Source organism: Dipodomys spectabilis, unplaced genomic scaffold (assembly GCF_019054845.1).
Source record: "Dipodomys spectabilis isolate Male_0828 unplaced genomic scaffold, ASM1905484v1 ptg000024l, whole genome shotgun sequence".
Taxonomy (NCBI): Eukaryota; Metazoa; Chordata; class Mammalia; order Rodentia; family Heteromyidae; genus Dipodomys; species Dipodomys spectabilis.
Window position 1 is genome coordinate 26,254,465 of NW_024870701.1, and position 20,333 is coordinate 26,274,797.

Sequence of the window (20,333 nt, forward strand, 5' to 3'; positions counted from 1 at the left end):
ACAGGACACCCAACTCATAGTGCTCTCATTTATTTGTAATAGATTATTTAGCCTTAAAAGGGATAAGGGTGGTTGGACATGGCTTTTTCTAGAAAACCTTTGATCACGTAAGATCAAGTAAGTATCCAATCATAAAACTGAGCACGTGTGTGTGTGTGTGTGTGTGTGTGTGTGTGTGTGTGTGAAAACTGAGCACGTGTGTGTGTGTGTGTGTATGTGTGTGTGTGTGTGTGTGTGTGTGTAAGAGTCAACTGTTTCTTCATCGTGGTGCTCCCAGGCTAGCATAAAGCAGATATTTAGTAAAAATTGTATAAATGAATACCATTATCTTGTACTTCTTGTGAAGATGACAAAATTATTTCTTCTTGCTCCTCAAGAAACTTCCTACATTCAGCCTTCAAGTTTAAATTTTTGTTAAGATACTTTAAAGATAATTGGATATGAGTGGGGCTGTAGCTCAAGTGGTAGAGCGCTCGCCTTGAGTTGAAGAGCTGAGGGACAACGCCCAGGCCCAGAGTTCAAGCCCCACGACCGACAAAAAAAAAAAAAAAAACTATATAGAGCACTCAGAACCTCGGCGATTTAAAAAAAAAAAAGATAATTGGATATGAATCTCAGTGGTAGTGCTTATTTATCCTAGAGGGCACGAGGTGGGTTTAAATATCGAGCACAGTGTAGTGGGGTCTGGGGAGGGATTTTAAAGACGTTTACTTATTTCCAAATGTAAATAGCTGATCTTTCTTGGTCATAATGATCCCCTTTCCCTTTGAAAGCTCCCCCTTGTGGTGAGCCAGCTAGCACTTGCAGTTATGTACAAGCCTGGCTCTTAGTACCTGGGGCCAGTATTGCCCCCACCTCCTGAGCAATCACCACTTTCTGGGCAAAAGCATCTTCGGTTCTCTATGAAAACAGGAAAAGTGCATTGTTCACTCATGTATCCCACCATGACTGGTTTCACTGGAGGAAAACACTTGGTAATTATCTGTTCAATAAAGGACTTGCAGGGTTCTTTCGCAATGTGCCTGTAATTTCTGCACTCTGAAATATTTCTATAAAAGAAATCAGCCAGGCACACTTCTGCCAAAACCAACACACTAATTGTTATAATAGAATTTCTTTTCTCTCATCCCTCCATTCTCTAGTTTCTTGAAACATGTAGGAATAATCTGCTTTCCCATTTGCTTGATTTAGAGCCATAATGAGGTGGTAAGCAACTGGGGTGGTTGGTAACTGTTGCTGCCTGTTATAGGCATCTATGCACAGTACTGTTTTAGTTAAACAAATGAGCTCAGATGTTCTGGCAGCAGGCAACCAACAAATCATCATTTGCCGTAAATAAAAGTAAAATGGTATTGCAAAAATATGCCAATGTTTCCAAGACAATTACAATTAGAAACCAAGTGTTGATTCAGAAGGCAAATTTGGAGCACTGGAAACATACAAAGAGGAGATTTTAAAAAGGAGCAAATATTCATACTAATTCGGATTAAGTAAATTAATACCACACAGAGTACTTCAAATGTGCTATATACATAAAATCCAAATCTACATAGTCAATTAGAAAACTGTCCACAGTGAGAGGTTAGGGATCAATACTTAAAATGAGTAATCTATTAGTTGAACTTTTCACTAAACAAACTAAATGCTAAATAAACAACCATATTGATCTAAGACCAGATATGACTCTATCTGAAGTAATATGGCACACAAGGGACCTTCTTCTCAGACCATGACCATAATTCTGGCAGCAGCACAAATGGAGTCACAGAACAGTAATCTCATTTTTGCTAGTGACATCCCAATGAACAATGGAACTAAAGGGACTAGAGAGCTATGCCCAAGATCTCATACATACCTCCCCATAAGAAAATCTGAAATAGGGATGGGGATTTTTTCCAATTTTTAGAATCTTCATTGGGCTTCCCTAATCAATTAATCAATAAAATGGTTATTAATATTTTCACAGATTGCTTTTTAATGTATTCACTCTCTTATTTTGATTTCATAAATCTTTAGGGAGAAATCTGTTATCAACACCAATCTCAAATTCTATACACATTCTTATAAGACTTCTGCTATAGAACTACAGCAAGAAATATCAAAAATACAGTCAAATTTCATCTAAGTTTCAAACAATTAAAGTAATCTATGCCACCTTCAATGAATCTGACAACATACATCGTAACAAAGTTAAGTTACTGGGGTATAAATAGCAAAGAAGACAGGCAAGGTAAAATAGATCAAGAGAATGAGGAATCTTTATGTTTTTTATTGTAAAAATACTGTACAGAGGGGTTACAGTTACATGAGTAAGGTAATGAGTACATTTCCTATCGAGCATTGTTTTTCCTTTGTTTTTCCCCTCCCATCCCTTCCCTCCCCATCTCCCTAACTCCTCCCCCTCCCCAAGGTGTAAAGTTTGTTTTCAACATAGTGTCTTGTGGGGGCTGGGAAGGTGGCTCAGTGGTAGAGTGCTTGCCTTGCATGCATGAGGCCCTGGGTTTGATTCCTCAGCACCACATAAGCAAAAAGAAAAAAGCCAGAAGTGGCACTGTGGCTCAAGTGGTAGAGTGCTAGCCTTGAGCTGAAGAGCTGAGGGACAGCGCCCAGACCCAGAGTTCAGGCCCCACTACCAGACCCAAAAAAAAATAAAAAAAAATAAAAAAATAGTGTCTTGTACATCTCATTGTTACAATGAGTCAACCTGTATCCTTATTTCAGCATTTTGTTATTTCCCTTCCTCTCCCCAAATTAGAAAAATGTATATACAAGATGTAGGGCACTGACATCAAATACAGGGGTTATACTGTGGGGGAAGAACATTCAAGAGAAACAAAAAAAAAAAATCACATAGTATAATTTAAATACATTAAATGATGGTTAGATGCACGAATTTAAATACATTAAATGATGGTTAGATGCCATGAAGTAGGTGGCAATGCCTTAACCGTATGCAAGGTGTTGTCAGGCCCAAGGGCCTCTTCCATCCTTGTCAAGGGGAGTGCTAATCTCTCCTTTCATACATCACAAGAATCTTTTTTTAAAATATATATCTTTACTGTAAAAGTGATGAACGGGGGATTATAGTTACATAAGTAAGGTAATGAGTACATTACTTTTTGTTTTGTTTTGTTTTGTTGGTTGTGGGGCTTGAACTCTGGGCTTGGGTGTTGTCCCTGCGCTCTTCAGTTCAAGGAGAGCCCTCTACCACTTGGGCCACAGCGCCACTTCTGGTTTTCTGGTGGTTTTATTGGAGATAAGAGTATCATGGAGTTTCCTGCCCAGGCTGGCTTTGAACTTCGATCCTCAGATCTCAGCCTCCTGAGTAGCTAGGATTAGAGGCATGAGCCACCAGCACCCGGCTGAGTACTTTTTAAACACTGTTACCCCCTTCCTCATTTTCTTCTGCTTTCCCCTTGCTACTCCCCTCTCCCCCATTGTGTAGTTCATTTCCAACGTAGTGTAAGTGAGTATCATTGTTGATTAGTTCACCCTTGCCCTGCTATTTCTGTGATTCCCTTTCCCTTCCATCAATCAGATAAATTTATATACAAGACAAAGGATACAGAAAACTATGACAGAAATAGAACTGCCTACAGAACATAATGAGAACATATACTCAGAGCTCAAAAATTAAATTCCCCCCCAAAAAAAATCCTCAAAAAACAACCACCCCATTATCAAGTGGGCTAAAGACTTAAAGACAGACTTCTCTGAAGAGGAAATAAGAATGGCCAATAGATACATGAAGTAATGTCCAATATCTCTGGCCATAAAAGAAAGCAAATCAAAACAATATTGAGATTCCACCTTACCCAGTAGGAATGGCCATTATTGAGAAATGCAATTAACAACAGATGCTGGTGGGGATGTTGCCATAAGGGAACACTACCACACTAATGGTGAGAGTGCAAATGAAGCATGTTCAATGAAGCATTATTTACCATAGCTAAGATATGGAACCAACCTAGATGCCCCTCAGTAGAAGAATGGATCAAGAAGATGTGGTATATATACACAATGGAGTTCTATGCTTCCATCAGAAAGAATGACATTGTCCCATTTATAAGGAAATGGAAAGACCTAGAAAAAATTATAATAAGTGAGGTAAGCCAGGCCCAAAGAAAAGTAGGTTGCATGGTTTCCCTCATTTATATTAACTTGAATATGCCTACGACATTCTTAACAGGAGATCTCAATAGCCCAATTGCTAAGTGCATAAGACCATATATAATGAAGTGTATCAACATGAACTCCAAGAATTGGAAACAAGAATCTTAATATACTTTTCCTAAATGTAATGAAGGGTCATTTTACACAAAAAAACCCACACACTATCAAACCGCACAAAGCAGCATGTGTCCCAAGTATGCCTCCTACCATCCTGAAAATTGTAGCAAAATGAAAAAAATTAGAATAGTGCCTCTACCAACATATATGTAAGACTCAGAAGAGTTTCCCCACTGCAACTTTTTATTATTATCAAGTAGTTGTACCAAATAGTTATAATTCCATTAAGTCAGGTCATAAGAACCACTGTTGCTAAGCATTAGGCCACAGACTCAGATAAAGAACAATTGTCTGGGGGCTCAGTGGTAGAATGCTTGCCTTGGGTTCGATTCCTCAGCACCACATAAGCAGAAAAGTGCCAGAAGTGGCACTGTGGCTCAAGTGGTAGAGCACTAGCCTTGAATTGAAGAGCTGAGGGACAGTGCCCAGACCCAAAGTTCAGGCCCACAATCAACAACAACAACAACAAAAAATGTCTGTCACTAAATTAGAAAACAGACATCTTTAAAAAGTTTACTAATATTCCACTAAAATTATATAGCAAATTAAAATACTAAAGATTTCCAACAAGAATGAAATGGGATGGATTTGCAACTGGTCATTTCAAAACATGTCCACCAAGCATATTACTTCTGGATTTAAACATTGACATTAATTAACAAAATGGCCAAACTGCATGTGAATTGTCTATTATTAGCCAGTTACTGAAAATGCTGTGTGCCTCAATATGATGAAGAGTACAGATTATACAACTACATATTTAAGTTCCAGTATTTCATTCCCTATTAGAACAATCTACCTATACACATTACTAAATTGAAAATCTGATCCCTCTTCTGCAAAATACAAGGACACTACTGTCTCACAGGATAGCTGTGAGAGCCATATAACAATGTGTAGAAGGCATCTAGCACACAGCTCAATCACTGTGAATTCTCTAACCTTCAATTAACTATAAAACAAAATACAAGTATTAAAGATATTTTTCAAATATTTAGTCCTTAATAACAGCAAATAAGTTACTAACCTTACACTGGAAGGAAGTAGGAAACATCATTAGAGGTTAACATTTTGAAATAGTATCAAAGCAGCTGTGTCAAAGGGCTATTGGTAACAACTGGCTGGGGTAGTACCCACTTCTAAACCTAGAATTTAGGAAGGCACACTCAGGAGGATCACAAACTTGGAAGCTACATATATAGTAAAAACTATGGTGTCAAAACAAACTATATGGACATGTCAAAATAAAACCCCCTAATACAACTAACATCAATTTAAAAATGTAAAAAAATAGGTGAACAAAAATACATTTCACATTATGTGTATATGCTTCTTGTTTGTTTATTATTATTTTTTGAGACAGGGACTCACTAGTAGTCCAGTCTGGCCTTGAACCTGGCAATTCTATTGCCTTAGCCTCCCAAAAGCTGCTTTGATTTCTATTGACATTAAAGTTGTATTACAATAGAAGTATGGTGAATTATAATGGATACCAATATTTCTCATTTACCTAGCAAAACTCCTCAGTATTAAGTAGCAAATACTTAACATATAAAACTTCACAGTTCGGGCTGGGAAGGCGGTTCAGTGGTAGAGTGCTTGCCTTGCATGCATGAGGCCCTGGGTTCAATTCCTTAGCACCACATAAGCAGAAAAAGCTGGAAGTGGCGCTGTGGCTCAAGTGGTAGAGCACTAGCCTTGAGCTGAAGAGCTGAGGGACAGTGCCCAGGCCCAGAGTTCAGGCCCCACAACCAACAAAAATAAATAAATAAATAAAACTTCACAGTTCACAAAGTGGTTCTAAACACACACTATACCATTTGATCCTTACAACCATATTGTGAAAAAGGAACAGTATATGCTATTTCTCTTTAACTAAGACTTACAATGGAAGTAAGTGGTAGAATAAAAATGTAAACCTATGTAATTTTTATTTTTATAAAGAAAATACACATTCAAGGGAATCTTGATGAAACCAGTCTTGGCTACACAGTAAAACCTTGTATCCAAAAAATAATAATTTTTTTCTTGATAAGAAAACTACTAAAACCCACAATGAGATTAATACTACACACAATAAATCATTATGGAAACAGATAATGTTGGGCGCTGTCGCCTCAAGCCTGTAATCCTAGCTACTCAGGACACTGAGATCTGAGGATCACTGCCGGCCCAGGCAGAAAAGTCCCAGTGAGACTCTTATCTCCAATTAACCACTCAAAAAACCAGACATGGAGCTGTGGCTCAAAGTGCTGAGAGTTAGCCTTGAACAAAAAAGTTCAGGGACAAAGCCCAAGCCCTGAGTTCAGGTACCACGACTGACCCAAAAAAAGGGTAACATCAAATGCTGGAAAAGATGTGGAGAAATTGGATCTCTCATTAATTTTTTAAAGAAAAGTACAATGATACAACAGTTCTTTAAAAAAGGATTGTCAGCTTCATATAAAAACTACATGTGTGCTTACCATACAACCCAGCAATTGTACTCTTGAGCATTTATCTTGAAGTAATAAAAACTTGCAAATGAATATTCATGTAAACTTTATTCATCATAGACAAAAGGTCTGGAAGCAATCCAAATGTCTCCCAATGGATGACTATTTCAACTAACTATGGTATATCCATACATAGATTACTACTGAGAAACTAAAAAGGAATAAACTATTCAAATACACAGCAAGAAATCTTTGTTTGGGGCTGGGAAGGTGGCTCAGTGGTAGCGCGCTTGCCTTGCATGCATGAGGCCCGGGGTTTGATTCCTCAGCACATAAGCAAAAAGAAAAAAGCCGGAAGTAGCGCTGTGGCTCAAGTGGTAGAGCACTAGCCTTGAGCTGAAGAGCTGAGGGACAGCGCCTAGGCCCAGAGTTTAGGCCCCACAACCAGACCCAAAAAAAAAAAAGAAAGAAAGAAAAAAATCTTTGTTTTCTGTGTTTTTTTTTTTTTTTTGGTAAACTGCATTTTTATGTTTTTAATTTACTTTATTTTTTATTATAACGGTGATGTACAAAGGGATTACAATTACATGAGTCAGGTAATGAGTAAATTTTCTTTCTTGCAGAGTCTTCCCTTTCCTCTCTCTCCCAGTCCTTTCCCCTGATCCCCACCCACAACTTGTATAGTTGACTTTCTTTTTTTTTTTTGGGGGGGGGGGGGGGGGTCCTGTCGTGGAGCCTGAACTCTGGGCCTGGGCGCTGTCCCTCAGCTCTTCAGCTCAAGGCTAGTGCTCTACCACTAGAGCCACAGCACCACTTCCGGCTTTTTTCATTTTGCTTATGTGGTGCTGAGGAATCAAACCCAGGGCCTCTGGCATGCAAGGCAAGAGCTCTACCACTGAGCCACCTTCCCAGCCCATATAGTTCACTTTCATCAGAGTTCAGTGAACTCCACTGCTGCACTTTTTTACCCGTTTTTCCTTGAATTCTGTGCCTATCCCCTATCCTTCGAAAGATAGACACACATACCATACATAAAGGGGTGACATTGATCAAGATATATCGTATTCATAAATTGCTTTGTTAAATGTAATTCCTTTGTACAGCAACTTAAAATAATATAAAAATTTTAAAAAGAGGGCTGGGAACGTGGCTCAGTGGTAGAGCGCTTGCCTTGCATGCATGAGGCCCTGAGTTCGATTCCTCAGCACCACATAAGCAAAAAAACAAAAGCTGGAAGTGGCGCTGTGGCTCAAGTGGTAGAGCGCTAGCCTTGAGCTGAAAGGCTGAGGGACAGCGCCTAGCACAGAGTTCAGGCCCTACGACCGGACCCCAAAAAAAAAAAAAAAAAATTTTTTTTAAAGAAAACGGAACCATGAACAAAATAAAAAATAAATTAAAATGTTTTTTAAAAGAGATCTCTTATTTCTGTGTCTTGGAGCTTGTTTATATAAATGTAAAGAGGTAGATAGGCATTGTGCCTTTGCTTTTCTCCCCTAAGAGTATCCTCTTTTGGTCTCACAGTGTGTGAGTGTCTAGAATCCTTTTTTTTTTTTTTTGCCAGTCCTAGGGCTTGAACTCAGGACCTGGGCACTGTCCCTAAGCTGTTTTTTTGCTCAAGGCTAGCATACCACTCTACCACCTGAGCCACAACACCACTTCTGGCATTTTCTGTTTATATAGTACTGAGGAATCAACCCAGGGCTTCAGGCATGCCAGGCAATCACTCTACTACTAAGCCACATTCCCAGCCCTAGAATCTTGTATAATTTATCATATCCCAGTGTATTTTAGATCTAACTTCTACATATCACAAAAAACAAGTGCCATTTGTCTCTCTGAGCTTGTTTATCTCACTAACATGATTCATAACAAGAAAGTTTTTTTTTCCTTTTTTTTTTGTCGGTCATAGGGCTCGAACTCTGAGCCTGGGCGCTGTCCCTCAACTCTTCAGCTCAAAGCTAGCGCTCTACCACTTGAGCCACAGCACCTCTTCTGGCTTTTTCTGTTTATGTGGTGTTGAGGAATTGAACCCAGGGCCTCATGCAAGGCAAGCACTCTACCACTGAGCCACCTTCCCAGCCCATAACAAGAAATCTTAAGGACAGTACGCTGTCTGAAAAAGAGGCAATCTCAAAATGTTACACATTGTATAATTCCATTTCCATAGTATTCCTAAAATAAAAGTAGAGATAGAAAAAAATGGATTCATGGCTGCCAGGAGATAGGGATAAGGAGGAAAGGCCTTAAGAAAAAGCACAAGAGGGGCTAGGAAGGTGGCTCAGTGGTAGAGCGCTTGCCTTGCATGCCTGAGACCCTGGGTTCAATTCCTCAGCACCACATAAATAAAAAGAAAAAAGCTGCAAGTGGCGCTGTGGCTCAAGTGGTAGGGCGCTAGCCTTGAGCTGAAGAGCTGAGGGACAGCACCCAGGCCCAGAGTTCAGGCCCCATGACCGGACCCAAAAAAAAAAGAAAAAAAAGCACAAGATAGTCATGTCAGGTTATAACAGTTCTGTATCTCGGCTGTGGCAGTGGTTTTATGAATCTACACATATGATAAAACACGTGCAAATCAATGTATGTTTGTATGTATGTATAACAAATCATGGAAATCTCAATAAGCTCTGGGGATTGTAACAATTTCGATCTCATTTTGATGCTTTAATGAAGATCTAAGAGTAAGAGAAAACTGACCAAAGGATACTAGAAACTTCTCTGTATATTAAAAAAAAAAAAAAATCTGGGCTGGGAATGTGGCTCAATGGTAGAGTGCTTGCCTAGAGTTCAATTCCTCAGTACCACATAAACAGAAAAAGCTGGAAGTGGCACCATGGCTCAAGTAGTACAGTGCCAGCCTTGAGCTGAAATGCTCAGGGATAGTACCCAGGCCCAGAGTTCAAGCCCATGGCTAGCAAAAAAACAAAAAAAAAACTACATTATTTCAAAAGCAGTTTAAATAGTAGACCATTTAGTTATAGAGTTATCCATATTTGCAAGAAAATGTTAAGTAAATATACACATCTTTATACAGGGTATTACAAAAACAAGATTATGCTATGTAATTTAGCTTTAATCACTTGAGAGGCCCTTTTCTATGTTTATAAACATATAATTATGTTTAATGATTGTCTCTGCATGCTGATATGGCATTTTTGTTTATTTATTTATTCAAACTCCTCATTGTGAACATTTACATTGTTAGCAATTTTCTATCATAAATAATGCTACAAATATCTTGACATATCTTTCTACATATATTCATGAAATTATGCAATTATCTCAACATGAACTCTAGAAGTGCATTTGCTATGTCAATGAATGCTTCCATTCTAATGAGTTTCACAAATTACATAATGGAAAGACTTAACCAATTACCTAACACTGGCTTATAATCTCTCATAATGTTAAATTTGCAAAATTGCAAACTCACATCTTTTGACACTAAATCTAGTTATTTTTATACTTATATACGCATATGCTGACAGTAAATAATCAGAAAACATTCTATTGCAAATATAGATTTCTTCTCTCTAAAATATTCTACATGGCCTTCATAAAGGCTTTCATTAAGGCTAGGATGTCTAACTAGTAAATTGCTACCAAGTTATTGCAAACTTAGAACAATTCCATTCAGCACCACCTAAATTCTTAGGTAGTACCAGTCAATTTTTGCATTAAATATTATGGGAGATGGAGTACACTGAAATATATAATTTACAAAGTGGTTTTAACTGCATGTTACAGCATGACAAACAACTCCAGTCTAGTGAGCAGAATTGGATTTGACAGGAAAAATTTTTAAATGTAGCCAATATTAAGTAAAAAGTTGTGGATGTTGGGGCTGGGAAGGTGGCTCAGTGGTAGAGCGCTTGCCTTGCATGCATGAGGCCCTGGGTTCGAATCCTCAGCACCACATAAGCAAAAGAAAAAAAGCCGGAAGTGGCGCTGTGGCTCAAGTGGTAGAGCGCTAGCCTTGAGCTGAAGAGCTGAGGGACAGCGCCCAGGCCCAGAGTTCAGGCCCCACGACTGGACCCAAAAAAAAAAAAAAAAAAAGTTGTGGATGTTTTATTATAAAGACAGATGATCAATTGTAAGCTACTGAAGCAGAAAGTATTTCCAAATGTCATCAGCCACAATTCAGGTGACAAGAACAAAATTATCCTGGTCTTGATGGATACATCTGTCTGTCCACAACCACCTCAGGGGACATATCTCACCAGTTCAAAGTGAAAGAACAAAAGACCAGAGCTCAATGTTAAAGCACACAATCCTTTCACTGGTCAACAGAGTATATCATTGTTAAATGTCAAGCAATTTTCCAAAACTGATGAATAAACAGCAACAAAAATTTGTTGTCGTGGAATAAACTTACTTTCATATGAAAACTGTAGCTCTAGAATTCAAGTTTCTACAACCAAAATAAACACATAACATGAATCACAGATTAAACAATATTCCTGATAACTGTCACATATGAAAATGTGCTAAAATTATTTACAGGAAGTTTTATCTGGTATTATCAGGTGAGACAGGATACAATCTGCAAGGAAATACAAGTAATTAATAAAAGCAGCACAGTAAAACTGGTGACTTAATGATCAGCAGTATTATTAATGGAGTCAATATGTAGCACCAGGAATTGTTTGTATTCCTTTAGTGGCTTCTATCTTTCAGTGCTTTTTTCCCATGTCCACACTGTCTCTCTCTTCCTGTCAACCCATCTTTCTCCTTCTGCTTCATCTGCTCACCCTGGATTTTTAAGTAACATCAGAGGTACCATGGCTTCAGCCTTGAAGGATTAAAGAAAAAAATAAGGGATTGACACTACTTTGAGTCTTTTACTCCTATTTCCTGCATGGGAAATTGCAGGAATTGTTTCCCTTCCCCTCATCCTTTTTCTTTCCATTCTCTTCCTACTTTATCCACACTAAAATAAATACTTGATAAAATTTTTGAGAGGAAAAACAAAAACAAAGCTGAATAATATGTAATCTTAGAAAAGAAGGAAATCAAGCCAGGCACTGGTGGCTCACACCTGTAATCCTAGTTACTCAGGAGGCTGAGATCTGAGAATTGCGGTTCAAAGCCAGCCCGGGCAGGAAAGTCCTTGAGACTCTTATCTCCAATTAGCCCCCAGAAAACTGGAAGTGGTGCTGTGGTTCAAGTGGTAGAGCACTCACCTTGAGCTGAAGAGCTCAGGGACAGAGCCCAGGCTCAGAGTTCAAGCCAACAACCGACAAAAAAAAGGAAATCAATTGATAGAGAAATACTACAACCAACATAAAAGTATCTTGATTATTAGTCTATTTTCTGCTACTTATAAGGAAGCTGTTTATAAAGAAAATATTCTTTTATTTAATGCATAATTTTGAAGCTGAAAATCAAAGATTGTACAAGCCCCTCAATTTGGCTTCGAGTTAAGAGTTCCCTTGGCTGGGACACATGAGGGCAGATGGCATCATAGTGGAATCACGTGTACAAAGGAGATCAGATAGATGGGAGGCAAGACAAGAAGCCAGAAGAGGGGGAGGAGCCAATAACATCCTCTCATAGCATCTCATCTCTTAAAAGGTCCCACCAACTCTTCAAGCAGCCACACTGGGGACCAAGCTCCTAATACTAACCCTTAAGAGCAAACCACATCCAAACTATAGCACCACATACAATTAGATTTTCTTTAAAGATTTTTACGCTCTATAGAGAAAAATGGTTCATTTTTAAAATACTGAACCAAGTAATTATACATTTAGCCAACCTTTATTGATCTTAATTTTCCTATCTCAGAAGTTTGAGATTGTTTAGCTAAAATTAAGTTGAAGGTAATCTTTATGATGTATCTTAAAGCATATATTTCAAGAAGGGAAAAGATTTGGGAAAATATTGTTGAGCCAGGCACCCATGGCTAATGCTTATAATCATAGCTACTCTGGAGCTGAGAGGGAAGTTCAATGCCATTATAGGCAGACAAGTTCACAAGGCCCTATCTGCAAAAAAAAGCAAAAAGCAGGGATGGAGGCATGGCTCAAGTGGAAGAGCACCAGTTAAGCAAGCTCAGGGCTCTGAATTCAAACCCATTATCATCTCAATTTTTTAAAATATTATAGAAAAGTTTACAAAAGAAACATATTTGTTAGTGGTTCACACCTATAACTCTAGCTATTCAAGAGGTTAAGATCTGAGGATCTGGGTTTGAAGCCAGCTCAGATAGAAAAGTCCATGAGACTCTTATCTCCAATTAAGCATCAAAAAGCCAAAAGTGGGGAGGCTGGGAAGGTGGCTCAGTCGTAGAGCGCTTGCCTTGCATGCATGAGGTCCTGGGTTCGATTCCTCAGCACCACATAAGCAGAAAAAGCTGGAAGTGGAGCTGTGGCTCAAGTGTTAAGAGTGCTAGCCTTGAGCTGAAGAGCTGAGGGACAGTGCCCAAGCCCAGAGTTCAGGCCCCACGACCAGCAAAAAAAAAAAAAAAAAAGCCAAAAGTGACCCAGGGTTGGTAGCTCATGACTGTAATCCTAGCTACTCAAAGGCTGAGTTCTGAGGGTCATGTGTGAAGCCAGTTAGGGCAGAAAAGTCCCCATGAAACGCTTACCTACAATTAACCACTCAAAAACCAACAGTGGAGCTGTGGTCCAAGTAGTAGCCTTTAAAGCAGTAGCCTTTAGCAAAAAAGCTCTGGCCCTTAGTTCAACACCAGGACTGGCGCGTGCACTCGCACACATGCTCACACACACACACACACACACACACACAAAATATGCTGGAACATACTTGTACATTAATTGCTGACATGCAAAATAAATTACTGGACTAACCTACATTTTACATTGTCTTATACGTTATTCAAAGTTATCTCAACATGATTGTTTCATTCAACATTTGTTTAAAACTTTCAGAAGCTGACTGAGTAATAGGAGTGTCTTCACTTCACAAGTGGAAGAAATACAGAAGCTACTCAAGCAACTTTGCCACAATGTAAGAATAAAATGCTGGGCATTAGTAGCATGCCTGTAATCCTAGCTACTCAAGAGGCTAAGATTTAAGGATCACAGTACAAAGCCAGTCCAGGCAGGAAAATCCATGAGACTCTTTTCTCCAATAAACCACCAGAAAAACTGGAAGTGGCACTGTGGCTCAAGTGGCAGAACACTCCCTTTCAACTGAAGAGCTGAGGGAGAACACCCAGGCTCAGAGTTTAAGTCCCACAACTGACCAAAAAAAAAAAAAGAAGAAGAAGAAATTTAACTTCAAGGTTAATACTTTTCAATATAGGCATTAAATACTTTCTTTTTTTGGCGGGGGGGGGGGGGGGGGTGGGGGGGGGGGGCGGTCTGGTCATGGGCCTGAACTCTGGGCCTGGGCGCTGTCCCTCAGCTCTTCAGCTCAAGGCTAGCGCTCTACCACTTGAGCCACAGCGCCACTTCTGGCTTTTTTTTTTTTTTGCTTATGTGGTGCTGAGGAATCGAACCCAGGGCCTCATGCATGCAAGGCAAGTGCTCTACCACTGAGCCACCTTCCCAGCCCCTTAAATACTTTCTTATTTCAAGCAAACCTACATAATATCAACTTATAAACACTGCTCTAACCACCTGAAATTTCTATAAATACTTAAAAGAAATTGTATATCTAGATACAACCCTGATGGTTGACTTTTTTGAAACTGCTATGATACCAAAAAACTTTAGTTTTTCAGGGAAGCTAAAACTTTAAATTATATATTCTCTAAATCACAACTTTCAGTTACTTAGATTGGCTTTATTTATTTCAAGGTACATTTAGTACATTACTCCCAAATCTCAATAATGAAATATAAAAAACTGAAAGTTCCAATCTTTAAAGAACAGCAGATGCACAAAAAGTTGCTGGGGGAAAATTAGACTTCTGAACACTGGTCTGCTGAGCAATGAAACTATAATTACAAGTTTTATAAAGTACTAAAAATGTTCTAATACCTTTCATTGAAAGTTCTGCCATAAATTTACTTCAAAATTGACTTTACAACATACCTATTCTGACAAATGTTTGAAGTTTAAGACATAGTCTGAGTTAATCAACAAATCATTCTGAACTAATCATTCAGAAGAGCATAGAAGCATTTCTGAATATCTTCCCCTTATGTTAGCAGAGAAAATTACCAGGAATCATTCATAAAATAACAAGAATCGGCCCATTTACTAGTTCAACTGTGCAACTGTTAGTTTTCTAAAAAGGCCTATTCATAAGAAAAAGTCAAAGAATAAAAGTTGCATATACATTTAGTATAGCAATTTTAATATATCAAGCAAAACCAAAACACTGTTTATATTCATGGGTTTTACAGACAATTCTATATGCTGTCATTCAACTGCCAAAATGAAAGAACTGTAACTATTAAACTGTCAAAATTTCATCAGCTACTACACTAGATAATATTATGTTTATTTTCTTGAGAAAGTAAGGAATTAAAAAATGACTTAAAGTTAAATTCCTCCAACACAATGAGGAAAAGACTCAAAGGATACTTGGAATAAAACTTGGAGTATTCCCTAACAATGCTGGTTATACTCTCCCCACCCACACCCCTCCCAGAATCAAGTTAACTTTCAGTTTAAGGGCTGGGGATGTTGTTCAGTGGTGTGATAACAGGCCTAGCATGCCAGAGACCCTAGCATCAATCCCCAGTACCAGTAGATTACAAAATTGTCTTTTACAATATCTATGCTAACAAAAATGCTTGTTAAAAAAAAAAACAACAGCTGGGTGCCAGTGGCTCATGCCTGTAATCCTAGCTACTCAGGAGGCTGAGATCTGAGGATCACAGTTCAAAGTCAGCTTGGGCAGAAAAAGTCCATGAGACTCTTATCTCCAATAAACCACCAGAAAACCAGAAGTGGAGCTGTGACTCAAGTGGTAGAGCGCTCGCCTTGAGATGAAGAACTGAGGGACAGCACCCAGGCCCAGAATTTAAGCCCCACAACAGACCAAAATAAAACAAAACAAAACCTCTTAGTTGAAGGAGTAAGTAATCCTGGGCAAACTCATCTTCTAAATAATTTTGCATAGAAAGGTAAAAATGAAGAGTTGTATAGTGGCACACACCTGTAATCCTAGCTATTCAGGAAGCTGAGACCAGCCAGGCAGGGAAGTCCATAAGCCTTTTTTTTTTTTTGTGCCAGTCCTTGGGCTTAAACTCAGGGCTTGGACACTGTCGAGCTTTCTTGCGCAAGGCTAGCACTGTACCACTTGAGCCACAGCACCACTTCTGACTTCTTGGTGGTTAACTGTAGGTAAGAGTCTCACAGAGTTTCTTGCCCAGGCTGGCTTCAAACCAGCGCCTAGCACTGTGAAACTTCTATCTCCTATTAACCACCAAAAAGCTGAAAGTAAAGCTATAGTTCAAGTGTCAGAGTGCCAGCCTCGAGTCAGAAAAGCTGGGGTGGCCAAAGTCCTAAGTTCAAGTCCCAATACTGGTACAAAAAAAGGTTCACGTGAAGGTCAGAAAATGAAAGTTTTGACTCAAGATATAACTGAACTTCTTGTGATCCCTCAACTTGAGAAAATAACACACTAAGGAAAGTCTCGAATTATTTATTACATTATAAAATGGCCTCGTAGGTTATTTTGGTCACCACCCAAGGAAACCTATGATGAAAGATTCAAAGAGAATTTAGAAGACAGTTTAGTATCTCACCTCTGTGACAGAGCAGACTGTTTCAATTTTAAAAGTCCTAATAAAACTGTATATAAAGTATGCCAAAAAGAATAAAAGTACAGAGACAGGCACCAAAGATCAAAAAAAAAATGTACCAGCACGTAATTGTTTCTTCCAGCTAGAAATTTTTAAGTTAATTCAATAAAGATCTCTTTCCTATTTCTCAAGTGACGAAGCTAATAAAGAAACTAAGAAAGGATCATTTGAGCAGCTTCTTAGCCAGAAAGACACACTCCACTCAAACAAGGTAAAATACTAGACAGATTTTTCATCTGCTTACGTGTATTTTTGTAAAAACATGACCTCAAGGGCTGGGAAGTTGGCTCGATGGTAGGGTGCTTGCCTTGCATGCACAAGGCCCTGGGTTCGATTCCTCAGCAACCACATAAGCAGAAAAAGCTGGAAGTGGCGCTGTGGCTCAAGTGGTAGAACGCTAGCCTTGAGCTGAAGAGCTGAGGGCCAGTGCCCAGGCCTGGAGTTCAGGCCCCACAACCGACAAAAAAAAAAAAAAAAAGACATCAAAACATAAGGTACCAGTGATTTTGACCCATAGTTTTGATGAGTTTATAATGTGAAAATATAATCTCACTTCTTTTTCAAAGATTACCAGCTCTTTAATCTTTTTTTTTTTTTCCCTTTTTCTTTTTTTGTCAGTCCTGGGGCTTGAACTCTGAGCCTGGGCATTGTCCCTGAGCTCTTCAGCTCAAGGTGGAGCTCTACCACTTGAGCCATAGCACCACTTCAGGCTTTCTGGTGGTTGGAGATAAGAGTCTCATGGACTTTTCTGCCCCACATGGCTTTGAACCACTGATTCTCAGATCTCAGCGTCCTGAGTAGCCAGGATTACAGGAGTGAGGCACTGACACACCCAGCTCTTTAGTTTTTATGTGAAGCTTGGTCCATGATTAATCTACATTTCCAAAAGAATACTGTGTCATATGATAGCCAATAGAATTCATCTGAGCTATATAAACCTAGTTGAAATGTGATCCTTCCTAGGAACTGTCTAACCTTGGACAATGTTCCTAAGCCTCAGTTTTGTCATATTTGGGAGTAACAGTAGATTGATAACAGAATTCAACAAGAAAACAGATGCTTTAAGGAAACAAGCCCCCTGCTTCCTACATTAGGGCTCAATAAATCATGAATTAACCATAATATGTACAAGATTATTAAAGCCTATTAGCACAATGTACTTTTTTTATAGAAAAAAAATCTCAAAGTAAAATCAAACTTGTCATCAGAACTTAACAATGTACAAACGAATGGAGGATGTTTTTTTTAAATATATATTTGAGGATTGTACCTCAAATCTCAGCCTCTTGAGTAGCTAAGAATATAGGCATGATCTACTGGTGTCTGGTGTAAGTACAATATTTCTGTTTCAAATGAAAAAGTTCTGGAAATGAAGAGTCGGGATAGTGTGTAACAGTTGTAAGCACACTTAAAACAACTGAATTACACATTTAACAATAGTTTAATACATTTTATGCTATGTATATTTTATAATCCAAAATTCTGTGAGTAAAATCTTGGTCTACTATAAGATATTAAATTATAACAAAATAGATGCAACTGCCCAATACCAACATCAATCATGCTTGTCTCCAGAAATACCATAAAATATAAAACAATCTTCAGTACAACCTAAGTCCCTATATAATTTGTTTACATGTTCACTACCCACCATGTTGGCCTTTTTCCTATTCTTCTGACATTCAGAATAAACTCTTGCTTCAGGCTCTTGATGCTTCTGATGCTCTCTACTAGCATGCTCTTCTCCGAAATCTGCATGTTTACTACTGGCTTCACTAGTGTCTCTGCTCAAAGTCTGATTTCCTGGTGACTCCGATGTACAGAAATGTTCTGCTCACTCCATCATATTCTGTGACCTTGTTCTGCTTTATTGTCTTTATTATAGTTGGCATACCCCAGAATGACTTTATATATTTGTTCATTTGTTTATTGCCCATCTCCTCCAATAATATATAAGCTGTGTGAGAAGGGAACTTGACCTTCATGTTTTCAGCATGTAAAACAGTGCCTGACAAATGGGAAGCCTCAAAAATGAATGTTTAAGCAAAATAATTTAAAAATATTTCCATTTATTAAAAAGGAAATATATCACTAGGCACTAATAAATAGCTCATGCCTAGCTACTCAGCAAGCAGAGATCTGAGGATTGCAGCTTGAATCCAACCTGGGCAGGAAAGTACTTGAGAGTCTTATTTCCAATTACCCACCAAAACGCTGAATGTAGAAGTGTGGCTCAAGCACTGGAATGGTAACCTTGATCTTTAAATAAGAACTTTAAATGAAAAAGAACTAAAAAGACAAACAATCAAAATGCCAACAAGAGAAACTTCCATTATACATTTTTGTCTTTTTTTTCCTTTCTTTTTATATTTTATTTAAACCTGTTTTAAAAAATGTGCTAGGAGACTGTGGCTTAGTGGTAGAGTGCTTGCCTAACATGCATGAAGCCCTGGGTTCAATTCCTCAGTACCACATAAACAGAAAAAGCCAGAAGTGGCTCTGTGGCTCAAGTGGTAGAGTGTTAGCCTTGAGTGAAAGAAGCTCAGGGACAGTGTCCAGGCCCTGAGTTCAAAGCCCCAGGACTGGTAAAAAAAAAAAAAGTGCTAGGAGCATAGCTCATGCAGGAGAGTACCTGCCTAATAAGTGTGAAATCCTGAGTTCAATTCCCAGTACTAGAATGAATGAATGCATGAATGATAAATGTTAACAATAAATATGTAGTATCCTGCTAATCCAAAAAAAAGAGTTTTAAATGACTGCCAAAGCTGCCTTTTTGCCTTATATGAGCACCATCTAGTGCTCAGTATGCAAAATACAATTTTCATAACGCAGAAAAGGTCTCTGAACAGCATTTATAAAGAGCATATTGTTTAAGCACAAATATTATAGTCAAGCTCTGGTCTAATTGTAAAACAGTTGAACAAATAATTTGAAGACTTTCAATCAAGATTAAAGTGATCATCAGAACACTGGTTAAATTGCTGCATATGTTCATTCCTAACACATTTTATTAGAATTTTAAAGACAGTGCCTATTCTCTTGTTTTTGTTTTTAGTATTGGTTTTGGCTTCAGTTTTTGAAAACAGAGTCTCTGCAGTATAGCCCATGGTAGACTTGAACTCATGATCCTCTGAGTAGGCCTCCAAAGCCCAGAATTACAGGTAAGAACATTAAAACCAGTTCTTTACTTTTTTTAGTCCTGAGGCTTGAACTATGGGCCTGGGTGCTATCACTAAGCTCCTTTTTTACTCAAGGCTAGCACTATACCACTTGAGCCACAGGGCCACTTCTGGCTTTTTTTCTTTTTTCTTTTTTTTTTTTTTGGTCTGGTCGTGGGGTCTGAACTCTGGGCCTGGGCGCTGTCCCTCAGCTCTTCAGCTCAAGGCTAGCGCTCTACCACTTGAGCCACAACACCATTTCCGGCTTTTTTCTGCTTATGTGGTGCTGAGGAATCCAACCCAGGGCCTCATGCATGCAAGGCAAGCACTCTACCACTGAGCCAACTTCCCAGCCCATTTCTGGCTTTTTCTGTTTATGTGGTACTGAGGAATGAGCCACAGCACCTCTTCCAGCTTTTTCTATGATTAATTGGAGATAGTCTCAGACTTTCCTCCCTGGGCTGGCTTCAAACCGTGTTCCTCAGATCTCAGTCTCCTGAATAGCTAGGATCACAGGCATGAGCCATCAGTACCTGCCTTCACTGTCTTTTTAAACTAATGGTTATCACTCCATAAAAAAAGAGAAAATCAGGAGTGGGAATTATGGCTTAGTGATAGTGAAGGAAGGGTAGAGACCAGCCAGATGCTGGGGGCTCACGCCAGTAAGCCTAACTACTTAGGAGGCTAAGAACGAGGATCACAGTTCAAAGCAAGACCAGGAAGAAAAGTCCC

The 20,333-nt window shown here is 38.8% G+C and overlaps 1 protein-coding gene and 1 non-coding gene across 3 annotated transcripts in view; both read right to left on the bottom strand.

Annotated features, from left to right (window-relative positions):
- Window positions 1–20,333, bottom strand: part of Dym (dymeclin) — a 322,312-nt gene that overhangs the window by 279,885 nt on the left and 22,094 nt on the right. The gene's annotated exons all lie outside the window — the stretch shown is intronic.
- Window positions 2,903–3,028, bottom strand: LOC122104479. The gene has a single exon (XR_006146939.1). It is a non-coding gene; the product is annotated as a U6atac minor spliceosomal RNA (small nuclear RNA).